At 46.7% G+C, this 18333-nt stretch overlaps 2 protein-coding genes across 6 annotated transcripts in view; one reads left to right on the top strand and one right to left on the bottom strand.

The window, feature by feature from the left end:
- LOC144694055 (B-cell lymphoma 6 protein homolog) overlaps positions 1-18333 on the bottom strand; it is a 396731-nt gene that overhangs the window by 141291 nt on the left and 237107 nt on the right. The gene's annotated exons all lie outside the window — the stretch shown is intronic.
- lpp (LIM domain containing preferred translocation partner in lipoma) overlaps positions 5739-18333 on the top strand; it is a 467959-nt gene continuing 455364 nt past the window's right edge. For 3 of the 4 annotated variants that reach the window (XR_013579645.1, XR_013579643.1, XM_078564419.1), the window contains exon 1: positions 5739-5901. The gene's annotated coding sequence lies outside the window, so the exon portion shown is untranslated. Of the gene's footprint in view, positions 5906-18333 lie in introns of all 4 variants that reach the window. The other variant, XR_013579644.1, reaches the window with a different exon arrangement.

Raw genomic sequence — 18333 nt, 5'->3', positions numbered from 1 at the left:
TACTGACCCTCTTACAGTACAGCATTCCCTCAGTATAGACTCTGAAAGTTCAGCGGTCCCTCAGTACTGACTCTCTGACAGTGCAGCGCTCCCTCAGTAGTGATCCTCTGACAGTGCAGCGCTCCCTCAGTACTGACTCTCTGACAGTGCAGCGTTCCCTCAGTAGTGATCCTCTGACAGTGCAGCACTCCCTCAGTACTGACTCTCTGACAGTGCAGCACTCCCTCAGTACTGACTCTCTGACAGTGCAGCACTCCCTCAGTACTGATCCTCTGACAGCGCAGCACTCCCTCAGTACTGACCCTCTGACAGTGCAGCACCCCCTCAGTACTGACTCTCAGACAGTGCAGCACTCCCTCAGTACTGACCCTCTGACAGTGCAGCACCCCCTCAGTACTGACTCTCTGACAGTGCAGCACTCCCTCAGTACTGACCCTCTGACAGTGCAGCACCCCCTCAGTACTGACCCTCTGACAGTGCAGCACTCCCTCAGTACTGATCCTCTGACAGTGCAGCACTCCCTCAGTACTGACTCTCTAACAGTGCAGCACTCCCTCAGTACTGACTCTCTAACAGTGCAGCACTCCCTCAGTACTGACTCTCAGACAGTGCAGCACCCTCTCAGTACTGCCTTGGATTTCCTGCTCATGTCTGAGTGGGGCTTATATCCATGACCTCCTGACTCAATAGTGAGAATGTTGAGCAATTCTGACACTTTGAAAACAACCACAAAGTATTGGTGACAATCGAGTTGGTATGACAACATGATAAACCCAGATGGTGTCACAGCAGTTTCAGCATCCTGGGCCTCTGGAAAATAAGCAGTCATTTTAATACCATCCTGTAGCACCAGACAGCAGACACTCAGCAAACAGGGTCCATGTGTTTGATTCAAAGCTCCAGCATGTATCGACTTGCAGTGGAGGACATGCCACTGTGGTGACTTCTCCCCTGGATATCTGTGCCTCCTGTGTAGTCATTGAAGCATACAGGAACATTGGAACATAGGACCTAGGAGCAGGAGTAGGCTATTCAGCCCTTTGAGCCTGCTCCACCATTCAGTAAGATCATGGCTGATCTGGTTGTGGTCTCAGCTCCACTTTCCTGTCTGCCCCCCATAACCCTTGACTCCCCTGTCTATCAAAAATCTGTCTAACTATAAGACCATAAGACATAGGAGCAGAAATTAGGCCACTCAGCCCATCGAGTCTGCTCCGCCATTCAATCTTGGCTGATAAGTTTCTCAATCCCATTCTCCCGCCTTCTCCCCGTAACCTTCGATCCCCTTACCAATCAAGAACCTATCTATCTCGGTCTTAAATACACTCAATGACCTGGCCTCCACAGCCTTCTGTGGCAATGAGTTCCATAGATTCACCATTCTCTGGCTAAACAAGTTTCTCCTCATCTATGTTCTTCCCTTTACTCTGAGGCTGTGCCCTCGGGTCCTAGTCTCTCCTACTAATGGAAACAGCTTCCCCACGTCCACTCTATCCAGGCCTTTCAGTATTCTGTAAGTTTCAATCAGATCCCCCCTCATCCTTCTAAACTCCATCAAGTATGTCCTCAAACGTTCCTCATATGTTAAGCCTTTCATTCCTGGGGTCATTCTTGTGAACCTCCTCTGGACCCTCTCTAGGGCCAGCACATCCTTCCTGAGATATGGGGCCCAAAATTGCTCACAGTATTCTAAATGTGGTCTGACCAGAGCCTTATAAAGCAGCACATCCCTGCTTTTAGATTCTAGTCCTCTCGAAATAAATGCCAACATTGCATTTGCCTTCCTAACTACCGACTCACCCTGCAAGTTAACCTTAAGAGAATCCTGGACTAGGACTCCCAAATCCCTTTGCACTCCAGATTTCTGAATTCTCTCCCCATTTAGAAAATAGTCTGTGCCTCTATTCTTCCTACCAAAGTGCATAACCTCACACTTCCCCACGTTGTATTCCATCTGCCACTTCTTTGCCCATTCTCCTAACCTGTCTAAATCCTTCTGAACCTCCCCGCCTCCTCAATACTACCTGTCCTTGAATAAATTTAAAGAACCAGCCTCCACTGCCTTCTGAGGAAGAGAATTCCACAGACTAATGACGCTCTGAGGGAAAAAAATTCTCCTCAGCTCTCTCTCTAAAAAGGGAAACTTCTTATTCTTCAACTATATCCCCTGGTTTTAGTCTCTCCCAGAAGAGGAAACACCTTCCGGGTATCTGCCCTATCAAATCTCCTCAGGATCTTATATGTTTCAATAATATTACCGTTCATTCTTCTAAACTCGAATGGATATGGGCCCAACATGTTCAACCTTTCTTCATAACCTTCACCTCAGGAATGAGTCAAGTGAACTTTGCCTGAACTGCTTCTAAAGCAATTATACTTCTTTTAAAATAAGGAGACCAAAACGATACACAGTACTCCAGATGTGTTTTCACCAAGGCCCTGTACAGCTGCAGTAAAACTTACTCACTTTTATATTCCATTCCCCCTGCAATAAATGACAACACTCCATTTGCCTTCCTCGTCACTTGCTGCGCCAGCATTCGAACTTTCTGTGAGTCATGTACCAGGACACCCAGACCCCTCTGTTCCACTGAGTTCTGCAATCTTTCTTCATTTAATTGGCATCCTGCTTTTCTATTCTTCCTGTTGTTAGGATCATTTCTCTCAAGGCTGAATGTTTCTTTTACAAAATGGAAGGACATGGCATGATCTGGACATACAGACGGTAACCTGGGATTTTTTTTGTTAAAAAGAGTCATAGGTTCACCTTGGGACTGTGAACAAGCAGCCTCTTCCCAGAAACCACCTGAGCTGTGTGGTGCTTGAGAAGTTGTTGTTTGTCTGTTTTGAACTGCAAAGCTCTTGAATTAATGAAAGGCTGGGAGACAGAAAGGCAATCACATGGCAGAGGGAAACCTTAAGTTTGAACCTGTGGTTTTGCTTTCAGTCTTATTGGGGAAAGGCTGAGAAGAGAATGCCATCCTGACGAGCGCTGTCTCCCTCTCTGCTTTGTGAAACCGCTCTTGACCTGTAGCCAGATAATCCTCATCTGAGTGTAGTTTGTCTGCATAATTTTGGACTTGCTGGCTGGGACAGGAAGAATTGGTCCAGCTATACTCCCCTCCACGCTGAAGTGTCGTTGGTGAGCTTCCCGACATCTACTGGGCCCACCCGAGGGAACTTCAGACCAACAGCATCCAGCCTCCATGAACCTTTATTTTCCCTTAGAAAGTTTTTTTCCATCTGTCCAACTCTGCAGAGACTGTGTGTGTGTGTGTGCGCGCGCGCTCACCTGTGTGCGTATGTACCTGTGCATCTGTGTGCGCCTGTGTGTCTGTGCATCTGTGTGCGACTATGCATGTGTGTGTGTGTCTGTGCGTCAGTGTGTCTGTGCACGTGTGTCTGTGCGTGTGTGTGCCTGTCTGCACGTGTGTGCCTATGTGCGTGTGTGTCTGTGCGTGTGTGTACCTGTGCCTGTCTGCACGTGTGTGCCTATGTGCGTGTGTGTGTGTCTGTGCGTGTGTGTGCCTGTGCCTGTCTGCACGTGTGTGCCTATGTGCACGTGTGTGTCTGTGCACGTCTGTGCGTGTGTGTGCTGGGGAAGTTTAAAAGGGTTAGTTAGTTACAATTCCAGATTACAATCGTATGGCAACCAGTTCTTGAAACTTCTTTAAAAGAAGTTTTGTTTTATAATAAATAAATCATTCTGAGGATTTTTTTTGAAAGAAGGATGGTCAGTCTTTTATTCTGGGCACTAAAAGTATAGGTAAACAATTGGCCATTTTCATGAGAAAATTAAACATTTAAATTAATGGTACAGCCTGCAGATTAGTGGGATTTGATAATCCACGCACTCCTCCGATCCAGGTTGTAACAGTGCCAAAGTGAAGTTCACATTTTCCCAAATAATATTCCATCCGCCGAATTTTCCCTCACTCACTTAACTTGCCCATATCCCTTTGTAGACTCTCTACCTTCTCCTCACAACTTACTTTCTTATCTATCTGCAAATTTAGCAATCTTACATTCAGTTCCTTTGTCCAAATCATTGACATTGAATGTAAACAGTTGAGGCCCCAGCACTGATCCCTTTGGCACTCCATTTCTTACCAACCCAAAAAAGCCTCTAATCTCCCTCAGTAAACAGAATGTTGCATCTTTGCTGCCATTTTTTCTGTTATATTAAAACAGAATCAGAGCAGACTGATCAGAATCTGAATCTGAAGCCTCTGTCTGAGAGTAAAAACTGAAATCCGTCCATCACAATCCAATATTTGCTCCTCAGTTTCTCTGCACCAGCCAATCCAACTGTGCAGTTCCAACGATCCTGCAGAACCTCCAGTCCGTTCCCCAGCTCATTTCAGGTGTAACATCATCATTGAGACTATGGCCGGATATTCAGGCATGAAGGAATATCAGAGCTGACTCATCATTCAGGCAACAATCACACACAAAGTAATCAAACTCCCAGTCTAATCCCACTCTCCCCCTCACCCTTTAATATCCCACCCAGTCTAATCCCGCTCTCCCCCTCACTCCCCGCACCCTTTAATATCCCACCCAGTCTAATCCCACTCTCCCCCTCACTCCCCGCACCCTTTAATATCCCACCCAGTCTAATCCCACTCTCCCCCTCACTCCCCGCACCCTTTAATATCCCACCCAGTCTAATCCCACTCTCACCCTCACTCCCCACACTCTTTAATATCCCACCCAGTCTAATCCCACTCTCCCCCTCACTCCCCACACTCTTTAATATCCCACCCAGTCTAATCCCACTCTCCCCCTCACTCCCCGCACCCTTTAATATCCCACCCAGTCTAATCCCACTCTCCCCCTCACTCCCCGCACCCTTTAATATCCCACCCAGTCTAATCCCACTCTCCCCCTCACTCCCCGCACCCTTTAATATCCCACCCAGTCTAATCCCACTCTCCCCCTCACTCCCCGCACCCTTTAATATCCCACCCAGTCTAATCCCACTCTCCCCCTCACTCCCCGCACCCTTTAATATCCCACCCAGTCTAATCCCACTCTCCCCCTCACTCCCCGCACCCTTTAATATCCCACCCAGTCTAATCCCACTCTCACCCTCACTCCCCGCACCCTTTAATATCCCACCCAGTCTAATCCCACTCTCCCCCTCACTCCCCGCACCCTTTAATATCCCACCCAGTCTAATCCCACTCTCCCCCTCACTCCCCGCACCCTTTAATATCCCACCCAGTCTAATCCCACTCTCCCCCTCACTCCCCACACCCTTTAATATCCCACCCAGTCTGATCCCACTCTCCCCCTCACTCCCCGCACCCTTTAATATCCCACCCAGTCTAATCCCACTCTCCCCCTCACTCCCCGCACCCTTTAATATCCCACCCAGTCTAATCCCACTCTCCCCCTCACTCCCCGCACCCTTTAATATCCCACCCAGTCTAATCCCACTCTCCCCCTCACTCCCCGCACCCTTTAATATCCCACCCAGTCTAATCCCACTCTCCCCCTCACTCCCCGCATCCTTTAATATCCCACCCAGTCTAATCCCACTCTCCCCCTCACTCCCCGCACCCTTTAATATCCCACCCAGTCTAATCCCACTCTCCCCCTCACTCCCCGCATCCTTTAATATCCCACCCAGTCTAATCCCACTCTCCCCCTCACTCCCCACACCCTTTAATATCCCACCCAGTCTAATCCCACTCCCCCCACCCTCAATGCCTCACCCTGCTGTGTTTCCCCCTCTCTTTTTCCCTGTTTCCCGGCTTGGCTGTGATCTGGGAATGTTGAGCAATGACGCGGCGGCCTGGAATGTGTCCTGACGTCAGGTTGCTCGGTTCCCGGGAATCGGAGGCACCGGGATTGAGGGAGTGAGAGAGGGAGAGCGGCCGAGCGGAGGGAGTGAGGGTGAGTGAGTGCGGAGCTTCTGCCGCCGATACAATGTTGCTCCTGATCCGATACATTGTTCCCGGGGCTTCTTCCTGTTCCCAGCTTCCAGCCCGGATACAATGTGTCCGGCCCCCCTCCCATCCCCGGAGCCTCTCCCTCCGGCTCCCTCCCCCACTCCACTCCCGGAGCCTCTCCCTCCGGCTCCCTCCCCCACTCCACTCCCGGAGCCTCCCGCCCCCCTCACTCCCGCCCTGAGTGACTCCGACTCCCCCCCAGTTCCGGGACCCGGAGGATGGGTCCCCGGTCTCGGTTTGAGACCTTCACTCCCGGTGCCGGTTCTCCACTCTGCAGTTAGTGAGTGAGTCGGCGCCGCCGGGCCGGCCGGGCCAGGCCAGGCCGAGGATGGAGCTGGGCCTAGTCGGCACCAGCTGGATTGACACAGGCCGCGGGGCTGGAGTGAGGATCCTGAGCCCCCAGTGAGCCGGGGCCTGGGCCCCTCTTTCCTGACGCTCATTACTGCGCATTGTGGGATCTTGCTGTGCACACCTTGCTGCCCACATGGGAAGACACTCAGATTATTTGGCTGCCCAGCACCTTGGGACGGGCCCTGGGCCTGGGCCTGGGGCCTGGGGGAAGCGTTGGCCATCCTGCAGTGACCTGGCCTGGGAGGGAGCTGATATTAGGGATTAATATTAGGAATGGTTTGGACTCATTGAATCTTGCTGAACATTCCTATTATATAGAATTTAGGCACCTGGGTGACATTTACACATTTAGGATAAGGAGAACTGGAAAATGCAGGAGGAAATGTTTTCCCAAAAGGAAAGCAGGATGAGGGACAGGTTACAGGCAGAAACAGTGGAATATAAATATCTAATGGGTTTCGAGAAAGAGTGAGACAGCATCTTGTTAACAAATGTAATACACGGGTTATGAACAATTCACCAAAGAACTAGTGTGGATAGAAGCGCTAGATGACCTCAAGGGAATACTGAATAGGAGGGCTGAGGGGCTGAAGCAAACACTGGATAGAAGCGCTAGATGGGCTGAAGGGGACACTAGATCAGTAGGAGGGCTAGATGGGCTGAAGGTTCCTCCTGCCTGAACCTCCTGCTGTGTGACTTAACTCCAGAAATGCATAGTATGACTTAACAAGACATATCCATCCCCATGTTTAGTACTTTACCATCCCAATTGCAAAGCTGTTCAGTCAGTGACAGCATTGCCTGGTGTGATGCTGAGCCATGCGGCCTTCCAAGTGCCCCCCACCCCCCAGTTGGATCCCTCGTGTGTGTTGAGCAAACTAATCTCAGTGTGGCAAAATTAGGAATAATAAAATCAGCTGATGCTCCAACTCCTCATTGTCTGCATTAACTTCTCTGCTCTGGTCTTTGTGCTCGTTCACTTACGTTGACTTCCAGTAACATGCTGGGCGCATAACCCAGAGGTAGATGGGTCGAAACCACTCTCTGATATTTAGACAGGAACCTCCACGTTTAGTATGGTGGTTCGTATCCCCGACTGTCACACGGGAGCCCAGAGTTCAATCCCCCAGCGGGGATGCCAGTCCTTGGTCCAAACGTCACCCGTGACGGGAAGGGTGGTTCTAGTGGCACGGTGATGTAGTGGTCAGCACTGCTGCCTCACAGCTCCAGGAACCCGGGTACAATCCTGACCTCGGGTGTCTGTGTGGAGTTTGCACGTTCTCCCCTGCGTCTACGTGGGTTTCCTCTGGGTGCTCTGGTTTCCTCCCCCCACCCAAAGATGTGCTGGTTAAGGTGGATTGGCTACAGTAAATTGTCCCTTAGTGTGTGTGCCATGTGACGAACTGGGTGTACCCCACCTAGTGCCCGTTGTCTGTGGGAATCGGCTCCGACTCCCCACGACCCTGAATTGGATGAAGTTGTTCTGGAAAAGTGAGTATTAGCCCAGACCTTCCAGTATCTGGATTGTCGGAGACTGGACACACAAATGAAGGTGTGCGTATGGACCTTGTGGAAGTCCAGACGTGCTGACCTCTGAGGGAATTACCCAGGAAGCATGAATTCCCGATGGGCAATTTCCCTGCTTAAAAAAAAAACACCTCAAAGTTAAAATTCTCATCCTTATGTTGAAATCCCTCCCTAGCCTCGCCCCTCCCTATCCCTATAACTTCCTCCAGCCCTCCGAGGTATGTACTCCTCTAATTCTGGCCTCTTGTATATCCCCGATTTTAATCCCTCCACTAATGGCACCATGCCTTCAGCTGCTGAGGCCGTAAGCTCTGGAATTCCCTCCCTAAACCTCTCTGCTGCTTCAGCACTTTCCTTGAAACCTGTCTCTTTGACTAAGCTTTTGGTTACCTCCTAAAATTTCCGTATGTGGCACAATGCCAAATTTTAATGTATCTGTGCTCCTGTGAAGTACCTTGAAACATTTTGTTATTTAAAGTTGCTATATAAATGCAAGTTTGTTTCGAAGTCGGGGCAGGATAGGATCAGGTTCACACTTTTATGTAATTTCTTTATTGATGACAGCTGATATTTTCATTAAGAGTTAAAAAATGCCTCTTAAAGGGGCAAGACCAATAAATTAAATTAGAACAAATTTAAATGAATCTTATCAAATTAGAGTAAAATGTTAATGAAGCCCCTGTTGCTTACTGGTTGCAAAAGGCCACGAGCATGTTAACGGATACCGCATTCTCCATCCCCGGAGAAATCCGGGTGTGGGTGTATCCTGGGAAGAGAGGCAGGGTGTCAGAATGAATGATCTCCTGACATACAAACATTTGAACAAGGAGCAGGAGTAGGCCACTCGGCCCCTCGAGCCTGCTCCGCCATTCAATAAGATCATGGCTGATCTGATTGTAATCCACCCCCCCTCCACCACCCATGTCTAGCCTTGATAACCTTTCACCCCCTTGTTTATCAAGGATCTATCTCTGCCTTAAAAATATTCAAAGACTCTGCTTCCACTGCCTTTTGAGGAAGAGAGCTCCAAAGACTCACAACCCTGTGAGAGAAAAAGGTTCTCCTCATCTCTGTGTTAAATGAGCGATCCCTTATTTTTAAACCATGACCCCTAGTCCTAGATTCTCTCACAAGAGGGGAGTGACATTCTCTCCACATTCACTCTGTCAATCTTACTCTTCCAAACCACTCCAATGGATACAAGCCTCATCTGTCCAACCTTTCCTCATTTTTAAAAATTCATTCATGGGATGTGGGCATCGCTGGCTAGGTCAGCATTTATCACCCATCCCTAATTGCCCTTGTTCAGAGGGCATTTAAGAGTCAACCACATGGGTAGGCCAGACCAGGTAAGGACAGCAGATTTCCTTCCCTAAAGGGGCATTAAGTGAACCAGATGGGTTTTTACAACAATGGTTTCATGGTCATCATTAGACTTTTAATTCCAGATTTTTATTGAATTGAAATTCCACCACCTGCCATGGTGGGATTTGAACCTGGGTCCCCAGAGCATTACCCTGAGTCTCTGGATTACTAGTTCAGCAACAATTCCACTATGCCATTGCATCTTTGTGAGAGACAACCTGCCCATTCCTGTCCTCCTGCTGTGTGGAGCTATGGATGACCACCTTGGCCAGGCCCAGGAGCAGTTCCATGAGGAGGTCCTCTGAACCGACCACTCCACTCTGCCCTGGGTGGCCAAAGGTCAGCCTCAACCTTGTTGGCCCTCAGTTGGATGCCTTACCGTGAAACACTATTTGTTTCATGTGCAGATTGTCCAGTTGTGAAATGGTTGAATATAATGAACTGTCCTTCAGTGCAATACAAAATATATGTTGAATTTGGACATGTTATATGTTGAGATGTAGGTTTGTACTCACATTCTAGTCAACTGAATGCATCATGTTTATCACAAGCTCAACACAGATGAGTTTTTTATGTTTGTTCTTGGGCTGAGTGTTGCTGGTGACATCAGCATTTATTGCCCATCCCTAATTACCCTTAAGCAGGTGGTGGTGAGTTGGCTGCTCAAGGGCAGTGCTGGAAAGGTAATAAATGCTGATGTTGCCAGCAACAGTCACAGCCCGAGAGCAATTTAGAACATAAACAAATGGATGCCATTCAACCCTGATTAAATTCACACTAATTTACATCCTTTCTGTTACCCGTCTCCCCATCCTCAAATTCTCTTTGTGTTGATCAGTTGGTTGTGTAAAGTTGTTCTTATTGGCCCTGAGTGTGCCTTTCACCTCTGACCTCAGTCCTTGTCCTCTTGTCATGGTTCATGTTGATCTAATGCTCTACGACCTCTTCCATATTAAGAGAAAGGTGGAGGCTACTTAAAAATAATGATTGTCAGGACGTGGGTGCTGCTTGCATTTATTGTCCAGCTGGAAGCCACTGAGCATGTTTGGTACAACTTAATAATTTCCTGGGCCACTTCAGAGTTTCAACCATGTTGGTGTGGGACGATTCTCAACTGCTACAGTGGGATCTGAACACTCTGAATTACTGCATCATCATTTCCCTGTACCATTGATGACAAACAACAGATTGCTCAAGATTGTTTTCTAATCCAGAATGTTCCCAGGGATGTGGGGGTTTAGTTACAAAGTTAGGTTGGAAAGGCAGGTAAAAACAAAAAGCTACTGCGGATGCTGGAAATCCAAAACAAAAACAGAATTACCTGGAAAAACTCAGCAGGTCTGGCAGCATCGGCGGAGAAGAAAAGAACTGACGTTTCGAGTCCTCATCCGCTGAAGGGTCACGAGGACTCGAAACGTCAGCTCTTTTCTTCTCCGCCGATGCTGCCAGACCTGCTGAGTTTTTCCAGGGAATTCTGTTTTTGTTTTGGAAAGGCTGGTGTTGTTCTCCTTGGAGCAAAGGAGATTGAGGGGAGATTTGATTGAGGTGGAGAAGATTATGACAGGATTGGATAAGGTAGACAAGGAAAAGCTGTTCAAGTAGTCTTGTGTATAGCTTCACCAGGTTGACACCTCATTTTTAGGTATGCCTGGTGCTGCCCCTGGCATGCCCTCCTGCACTCTTCATTGAACCAGGGTTGATGGTAATGGTAGGGTGGGAGAATATGCTGGGCCATGGCATAGTGGTGTTGTCACTGGACTGGTGTTCCAGACACCCAGGGTAATGCTCTGCTGACTCGGGTTCGAATCCCACCACGGCAGATGGTGAAATTTGAATCCAATAAACATCTGGAATTAAAGTAAAAAATATGGAATTAAATTAATGATGACCATGAAATGATTGTTGTAAAACCCATCTGGTTCACTAATGCCCTTTAGGGAAGGAAATCTGGCACCCTACATGTGGCTCCAATTGCTAAGCAAGTGCCACTTGATAGCACCTTCACTTGTAGGCCAGAAGATTTCCTTTCCTAAAGGATGTTAGTGAACCAGATGGGTTTTTACAATGGTTGCATGGTCATCATTAGACTTTTAATTCTAGATTTTTATTGAATTCAAATTCTGCCATCTGCTGTGGTGGGATTTGAACCTGGGTCTCCAGAGCAATACCCTGGGTCTCTGGATTACTAGTCCAGTGGCAATGCCACTACACCATCACCTCCCCTTGTGGGGATATTTGCTGATGACTCCACAATGTTCAGTACCATTCGCGACTCCTCAGATGCTGAAGCAGTCCATGCCCACATTCACCAAGACCTGGACAATATCCAGGCTTGGGCTGACAAGTGGCAAGTAATACTCATGCCACACAAGTGTCAGGCAAAGACTATCTCCAACAAGAGAGAATCTAACCATCATTCCTTGACATTCAATGGCATTACCATTGTTGAATACCTCACTATCAACATCCTGGGATTTACCATTGACCAGAAACTGAACTGGAGTAGCCATATAAATACTGTGGCTACTAGAACAGGTCAGAGGTTAGGAATCGTGCGATGAGTAACTCACCTCCTGACTCCCCAAAGCCTGTCCACCATCTACAAGGGACAAGTCAGGAGTGTGATGGAATACTCTCCACTTGCCTGGATGAGTGCAGCTTCAACAACACTCAAGAAGCTGGACACCGTCCAGGACAAAGAAATCCGCTTGATTGGCACCACATCCTCCACTTTGTCCACTCACTCCCTCCACCACCGATGCACAGTAGCAGCAGTGTGTACCATCTATAAGAAACACTGTAGCAACTCACCAAGGCTCCTTCGGTAGCGATCTCCAAACCCATGGCCTCTCCCACCTAGAAGGACAGCGGCAGCAGAAACATGGGAGCACCAGCCCCAGGAAGTTCCCCTCCAAGCCGCTCACCATCCTGACTTGGAAATATATCACCGTTCCTTCACTGTTGTTGGGTCAAAACCCTGGAACTTCCTTCCTAACAGGACTGAGGGTGTACCTACACCACATGGACTGCAGTGGGTCAAGAAGGCAGCTTACCCCCACCTTCTCAAGTGGCAGTTAGGATGGGCAATAAATGCTGGCCCAGCCAGCGAAGCCCACATCCCATTAACGATTAAAATTGAATTCACACACTCAGTGCTACAGTTCTCATCATAATCCTCCATCATATTCTTCAATAAATGAACAGTCTGTAAGTCTGTGGGTTTATTAATGCCCAGAGTGTGTTCCAGTATTCAAGGAGCTGAATATTTCGGACAGACTTCTGTCTCGGTGTCTGTTGTCAATCTTTACACATTGGTAGTGGTGTTAAGTGTGATTCTGGTATTGGCTAAACGTTACATCATAAATCAAAAGACAAGTAAATTTAAGAACACACACTGTGTTTTATCATGCAAGCTCTCGACCTTTTATAAAGTGCAGAGATAAATGATAAACCTGATGCCTTGCAACTCTTTTCCACCAACACCAACTCCCCCACCCCTGTAAGGTGTGACTCAGCCTGCGGTGCGAATAGCTGCCTCGTATCTCAGCCAGTTCACAAACCCTCCATGTAAATGAGAGCTTGGACATTGTCAACATCTTGTTGGACTGTTGGAGAGATTGGAGTTGTGACCTGGGAATCTGAAGGCTCCAAATGTGGAAATCCCAGCACAGCCTACTGGAGAGTAATCAAGGACAGAGATTGTGCTCCATCATTGTCTTGTGTCCAGCATCATTAAGGGCAGATATAAGGTTGTCACCCAGTGCCCTGATATTCCATTGTTTTTCCCGTCACCTCTGGTGCATAGAGAGGAGGACTACATGGCAAAATGCACATCTGTGAAGGGATGCAAAGTGATGGACTGTGGCGGTGCAGTTTCCAGTTTGTGCTCTCTTTACACATATCAGGAGATAGGAAAACTGTCCTTTGCTACAGTCTTACTGGGTTTGCTAAGTTATAGAATTGGCAATTAAAATAAATGTCTAGAAACATATCAAAAATTGCCTCATGATAACTTCAAATGTTTATCATTAATATCTGTATCACTGCATTAAACCTCAAAAATGATTCAGGACGGATATTTCAGAAACAAAATTTCTGATGCAAATAAAAGCAAAAGAAGAAGCAATCTTTACCTGTCACCCGAGAAACCACAGACACAGGTGCTGAAAACAGAAAGAAAGCAATTCTTCAAATAAATGTCGATGCTGTAAATGCAAGCCTTAAGTACTCCATCACAATTTTGTTTTGAAGTCTTTTGATCAAATAGTAATGAAACTCTGAGATTCTCACAGGGAAGAGCAGGTGTCAAGTTATAGACTGCACCAATTAGATACTCAAAAACTTTGCAAGCGGCAACAATCTTCAGCTATTTAGCTAAAAATATTCAGTTGAAACCAAGGTTTTTGAACTGGCTAAATTTCAGAAGTAAAATTGTTTAGCAAGACATTAAAAGACGAGAGAATTCAGTCACTAATAATGGAAGAGAGATGCGGGAAGAAATATGCAGACAAATTAGATATTTGAGTAAAAAAATAGAATAATCATGGGAGATTTCAACTACCCTGATACGAATTGAATAAAAGAGGTTCAATGAAGAGGGCATGTCAGGAGCAGCACCAGGCATACCTAAATATGAGGTGCCAACCTGGTGAAGCTACAACACAGGACTACTTAAATGCCAAATAGCATAAGCAGCAAGTGATAGACAGTTCCACTAAGCGGTTCCACAACCAACGGATCAGATCTAAGCTCTGCAGCCCTGCCACATCCAGTTGTGAATGATGGTGGACAATTGAGCAACTCACTGGAGGAGGTGGCTCCACAAATATTCCCATCCTCAATGATAGGGGAGCCCAACACATCAGTGCAAAAGATAAGGCTGAAGCATTTGCAACAATCTTCAGCCAGAAGTGCTAAGTGAATGATCTGTCTCGGCCTCCTCTGTAGGTCCTCAATATCACAGATGCCAGTCTTCAGCCAATTTGATTCACTCTACATGATAAGAAATGGCTGAAGGCATTGGATACTGCAAAGACTATGGGCCCTGACAATGTTCCGGCAACTGAAGATTTGTGCTGCAGAACTTGCTGTGCCCCTAGCCAAGCTGTTCCAATAAAACTACAACTCTGGCATCTACCTGGCAATGTGGAGAATTGCCCAGGTATGTCCTGTACACAAAAAACAGGACAAATCAAACCCAGACAATTACTGCTCCATCGGTCTACTCTCAATCATCGGTAAAGCGATGGAAGGGGCCATCAACAGTGCCATCAAGCAGCACTGGCTTAACAAAAACCTGCTCACTGATGCTAAGTTTGGGTTCCGCCAGGGCCGCTCAGCTCCTGACCTCATTACAGCCGTGGTTCAAACATGGACAAAAGAGCTGAACTCCGGATGTGTGGTAGGAATGACTGTCCTTAATTTCAAGGTCGCATTTGACCGAGTGTGGTATCAAGGAGCCCTAGCAAAACTGGAGTCAATGGGAATTGGGGGAAAACTCTCTGCTGGTTGGAGTTGTACCTAACACAAAGGAGGATGGTTGTGGTTATTGGAGGTTAGTCATGTCAGTTCCAGGACACCACTGCAGGAGTTCCTCAGGGTAGTGTCCTAGGCCCAACCATCTTCAGCTGCTTCATCAATAACCGTCCTTCCATCGTAAGGTCAGAAGTGGGGACGTTCGCTGATGATTGCACAATGTTCAGCACCATTTGCGACTCCTCAGATACTGAAGCAGTCCATGTCCAAGTGCAGCAAGACCTGGATGATATCCAGGCTTGGGCTGATAAGTGACAAGTAACATTCATGCCACACAAGTGCCAGGCAATGAGTATTCCAAAAAGAGAGAATTTAACCATTGCCCCTTGACATTCAGTAGCATTACCATCACTGAATCCCCCACTATAAACATCCTGGGATTTACCATTGACCAGAAACTGAACTGGACTAGCCATATAAATACTGTAGCTACAAGAGCAGGTCAGAGGCTAGGAATCCTGTGGTGTGTAACTCACCTCCTGACTCTCCAAAGACTGTCCGCCATCTACAAGGCACAAGTCAGCAATGTGATTGTATACTCTCCACTTGCAGGGATGAGTGCAGCTCCAACAACACTCGAGAAGCTGGACACCATTCAGGACAAAGCAGCCGCTTGATTGGCACCCCATCCACAAACAATCACTCCCTCCCGAGTCACAGTGGCATCAGTGTGTACCATCTACAAGATGAACTGCAAGAACTTACCAAGGCTCCTTTGCAGCACCTTCTAAACCCACAACCAGTACCATCCAGAAGGACAAGGCAACATATACATGGTGTTCCCCTCCAAGCCAAACACCATCCTGATTTGGAAATATATCGCCATTCCTTCATTGTTGCTGGGTCAAAATCCTGGAACTCCCTTGCTAACAGCACCGTGGGTGTACCTACACCACATGAACTGTAGCGGTTCCAAAAGGCAACTCACCACCACTTTCTCAAGGGCAATTAGGGATGGGCAATAAATGCTGGCCCAGCCAGCGAAGCCCACATCCCATGAATGAATAAATAAAATAATAGGTAAAGGGGATATGGGAATGGGGTTCCTACAATGTGCACAGAAGTCTTCTAATTCAATATGTAAAATCCCAACCAGGGAAGATTCACTATTTGATGTAGTCATGAGGAATGAACTAGTGCCAATAAGAGAAGTAAAAGTAGGGGAACATTTGGGCAATCTGTTAATAATATTATACACCTTAAGATGATGATTAAGAATGGCATAAGTATGATGAAAACCAAGCTAATAGATTGGTGAAAAGCTGATTTTGAGGAGCTGAGGATAGAACTTTGGAACATAAATTGGGTGACAATGTTGTCAAACAATGATGTCGAACGACAGTGGGAGATATTTAAAATGGTGTTCAACAGAGTGCAGGGAAGATATGTTCTGCTAAAAGGAAAGAACAAACTAAATACTAGTGAGACTCTGTAGTTGAACGAAGACATAAGGGAACAATTGAAGGTTAGTAAAGGGGCAACATTAAGTACATGGACAGTAGAGGCGTGCATGGTATGAGAGAATATGAAGAGATTAGAAGAGAGATCAGAAGCAATTTAGGAAGGCAAAGAGGACCTATGAAATTAAGTTATCAAGGAACATAAAACAAAATACTGAAATATTTTACCGCTTTATCAATAAAAATAAAGGCTGTGATGGAAATAGAACCATTAAGAGATTGACAGGATATTGTTACCACAGGTAACAATAGAGAGATGGCAGAAATATTAAACAATGATTTCACTTTGGCATTTACATGGGAGATAGAACGGGTCACCATCTGGGACATGACACTGAATAATGAGATGAATAATAAAATAAATGCATTTTAATTAAAAGGGATGTTGAATAAACTAAACAAACTCAAACAGGATAAAGCCCCTGTTCTGGGTGGATTGCATCTACCAATTTTAAAAGAATCCAGGGAAGAGACAGCAGAGGCATTACTACACATATTTAATAAGTTGTTAGAATAAAGTGTGGTGCCAGAAGGCTGGTAGATAGCTAATGTAATTCTTGTATTTAAGAAGGGGGCAGAACATGTCCAGGGAATTATAGACCAGTCAGTTTAACATCAGTAACAGGAAAAATAATGGAATCCTTACTTAAGGAGAGGACAGAAGAAGATCTAGAGAAGAAAAATATATTTAAAGAATAGGGAGGTCGTGGGGGGTGGGGGGGCGGGGGGTGGGGGGCGGTCAGCATTGATTTTGAAAGGGTAAATCTTGCTTCACCAACTTTATTGAATGTTATGAGGAGGTAACAGAGAGTAGACAGTGGTAATACAGTGGATGTAATTTATCTGAGTTTTCAAAAGCCCTTTGCTAAGGTGCCCTATAATAATGTGGAGTCAGGGGACCAATGGTAGAATGGATTAATAGCTGGCTTCAAGGCATTATAAATATCCTGAAGGTTACCATTGACCAGAAATGGAACTGGACCATCCATATAAATACCGTAGTTACAAGAGCAGGCCAGAGGCTGGGAGTTCTGTGGCGAGTAACTCATCTCCTGCCTTCCCAAAGCCTGTCCGCCATCTGCAAGTCACAAGCCAGGAGTGTGATGGAATACTCTCCACTTGCCTGGGTGAGTGCAGCTCCAACAACACTCAAGAAGCTTGACACCATCCAGGACAAAGCTGCCCACCTGATTGGCACCCTATCCACTACTTTAAACATCCAAACCCTCTAACACGGTCACACAGTAGCAGCAGTGTGTTCCATCTACAAGATGCACTTCAGCAATTCACCAAGGCTCCTTAGACAGCACTTCCAAACCCACGACCTCTGCCACTTAGAAGGACAAGGGCAGCAGATGCATGCGGACAACACCACCCGGAAGTTCCCTCCAAGCCACTACCATCCTGACTTGGAAATGTATCACTGTTCTTTCACTGTCACTGGGTCAAAATCCTGGAACTCCCTCCCTAACAGCGCTGTGGGTGTACCTACACCACATGGACTGCAGCGGTTCAAGAAGGCAGCTCACAACCACCTTTTCATGGGAAATTAGGGATTGGTAATAAATGCTGACCCTGCCAGTGATGCCCACATCCTGTGAATGAATAAATGAGGAAGAGGAAGGGTGGTGAAGAGATTGGCAGAAGGTGGGAAGTGGATCAGTGCTGGGACCACTGCTGTTCACAATTTACATTAACGATTTGGATTTTGGAATTCAAAACACAATTTCTAAATTTGCAGGTGACACCAAATTGGGGGGGATAGTCAGTACTGAGGAGGACTGCAACAAGTTACAGGAGGACAATCAACAACGAAGTTCAACACAGATAAATGTGAGGTATTACATTTAGTAGGGAGGTCACTTATTACTTGGAACGTGCAAGTCTAGGTGGGCTGGAGGAACAAAGGGACCTCAGAGTATAAGTACACCAGTCACCAGAAGTTGCACTATAGGTTAACAAGGCCAGAAAAAAAAAACCGAGCTCTAGGCATTGTTTCTAGAGGGATAGAATTGAAAAGTAGAGAAGTTATTCTAAACCTGCAATGAACCTTAGACCACACTCAGAGTACTGCGTGCAGTTCTGGTCACCATATTATAAAAGGATATAGAGGCACTGGAGAGGGTGCAGAGGAGATT

Source organism: Cetorhinus maximus, chromosome 19 (assembly GCF_964194155.1).
Source record: "Cetorhinus maximus chromosome 19, sCetMax3.hap1.1, whole genome shotgun sequence".
NCBI classification, from domain to species: Eukaryota; Metazoa; Chordata; class Chondrichthyes; order Lamniformes; family Cetorhinidae; genus Cetorhinus; species Cetorhinus maximus.
Note: the sequence above shows the minus strand (reverse complement) of the source record. Positions and strands in the feature narration are given on the sequence as shown.